Source organism: Calidris pugnax, unplaced genomic scaffold (assembly GCF_001431845.1).
Source record: "Calidris pugnax isolate Ruff unplaced genomic scaffold, ASM143184v1 scaffold5, whole genome shotgun sequence".
Lineage (NCBI taxonomy): Eukaryota > Metazoa > Chordata > Aves > Charadriiformes > Scolopacidae > Calidris > Calidris pugnax.
In genome coordinates, this window is record NW_015090814.1 from 3,080,751 (window position 1) to 3,083,334 (window position 2,584).

Genomic DNA, 2,584 nt, shown 5'->3' on the forward strand with positions numbered 1-2,584 from the left:
CCGCCCGTGTTCTCCCCTCCGTCCCGCAGCCGCGGGGGGAGAGGGCGGTGGGTGCCCCCGGTGGGGCACGGACCCCCGAGGCGTGGGTCCAAAGGCGGGGTGGAATCTCGGGGCCCGGGTGGGAGTGGGGGACGAGGGGTGATTGAACAGTGAACGGGGGAGCCATTAACAATTAGTGACGTTAATGAGAAGGGACAGTCAAAACAAATAGCGGGGGTATGGAACGAGCCCGGGAAAACATTTGGGACGGAGCCTGATCGGGCGATAACGGAGACACAATAAATCAAGCCTCGGGCGCGGTAGAAAAACAAAAGTCGGAGCCATTCGTTACCGGCTTTGCGGCCAAGAAAATTAAGGACTTAATCTTCAGCGATAATTGGCAGTCCCGGGAAGGCAGGATTTAGTGGCGGGAGGGGACCCGGGATGGGGGACCTGCCCGCTGCCCCTAAAACCGCTCCGAAATTCGCAACAAGCCCTTCTTGATCCCGTCCTTAAAACTTGCACCGAAAACACCCGCGCTGGCACCGTGGCCTGATTTGGGAGAACCGATCCCGGACTCCCCGGGGAGGGGGCGACTTGCCTTCCCCCCCGCGGTTGCCCCGGGGCTCCTCTTTCAGTTGCCAACTGGATCCTGTGCCCAAGTCTGGGGACCAGCTCTCCCAGAGCCCGAGGAGGTGCCCGTCCTGGGTCTGCCTGCCCAGAAAATAGTGGTTCCAAAAGGACTTTTAAGGAGAGTTCGGGACCCTCAGCAGTGTGTGTGCATCAGTGATGGACAGGGGACTTCCCAATAGGTGTCCCAGCTGCCTGAGACTTCCCAGCCATCCTAAATTAGGGGATCATGAGCACTGTGCTCTTCCTCTCTACTCTAATGTCATTAATGACACAAAATTATGCGGTTTTTTATCTTACTTTCCCATTGTACGTACACCCTGCTCAGCCTCAGTGGAGGAAAGCCAGCAGAAGGAGCTGGACGTGGTGGAACCCCGTTACCATCTTTTGGCAAACGGAGAGGTTGCACAGTGGGATTTGTGAGGGGGGGTTGGAGAGACCACCCTGGCTGCTATCACTGTCCCCAAACAAGAGGTGCTTGGGATATATTAAAACAAAAACCCCAACCCAACAAACAGATCTAAAGTTAGAGATGGTTGCTCTTTGCCCCGTCAACACTTTCTCCCACCAGAAGACTCCTCCTTCGCTGTCACCACCCCAGTTAAGGCCCAGAGGGTCCGGTCAGGTCCCACCTTGGGAGCAAAAAGTCAAAGGTGAGACACAGCCAGGGGAGGGGCAAAATAGGCTGAAATTCAGAGCTTCTGCTTCATGGAGAGAATTCAACGTTTCATAGCGGGAGGACGTTCCAAACCCAAAGAAAGATGTTGAAAATGTCCAATTAAATACCTTTTTTTTTTTCCTTGCTTGAAAAGCCATGTTGTTTGTGCATTGCAGGACCACAGCATATTCTGCACTTACGTCAAATGTGTTATATTACAGGATAGCAAAATATTGTTAATTGTTATTGTTAATTTCTCAATGACTAAAGGTAGAGCTGCTTCTTAACAGTGAAACAGCAGAACCCCTCAGTGCCTCTCCGCTGTGCTGTAAGGAAAGTGTTAACATTGAAAAAAAACAACAAGACAAACGTTTTTAATTTCATCTCTCCTTCCAAATTTGCTGATCAAAGTAGTTTAGCTTCCGAAAATGTTGTCTTGATCAAAATTGCAGTTTGAATTACAAAGTCTTTTGATGAACGTTCTTATTAACAACCCTAAAAAAAGGCTTTTTTGCTGTCCTAACACCCCCTCTTTAAAATTGTCCTCTCTCTAGATTTTTCCGTCCGGTCTTAAATACCTAAATATAAACGTGTACATTTTAGGTATCATAAATACCAAATACCTAAACCCAAAAGTGAGCTGCAGAGAGCCCCACATTGAAGTTTCACCCGTGGAAGGTGTCGGTGGGGCAGCCAGGAGCTGCCGGGCTGCAGGAACTTCTGCCTGGAGCGCTCTGCAGGGAATAACGCACCCGGTTGGAGATAGATAACGGGCTCATAACGGCAGCGCAGGACACTGCAGAGCTTTATTTGCTGTTTTGTATTTTCTTATTCGGATGGGAGTTCTCTCACCAGCTTTAATAGAAGCAAGTGGCACCTCAAAGTTACAGTAACGCTCATTTACTACCTCCGTTTTGGAAACCTGTTCCTTTTCTAAGGAAGATCAAGGTCTTGTTGTTCAGGGACGGGGGAGGATGCGTGCAGGAGCTAAATTTATTTGAATTGTCTTTAGCAAAGAGCAATTAACTATAAACAATAACAAAACACACAAAACAGTGAATGCAAAAAGACAGATCCCAATTTCCTTACTCAGGAAGAATTCTTTTCTCCTCTTGGAGAGGGTCTCAAGCACCAGATGCTGAGCTGACGCTCATACAGAGAAATGTCATTGGGAAAGGCTTTATTCCAGGGGCAGTTTACAATCGGGGCTTTCCTTTCCTTTTCCCTTCCCTTCCCTTCCCTTCCCTTCCCTTCCCTTCCCTTCCCTTTCCCTTTCCCTTTCCCTTTCCCTTTCCCTTTCCCTTTCCCTTTCCCTTT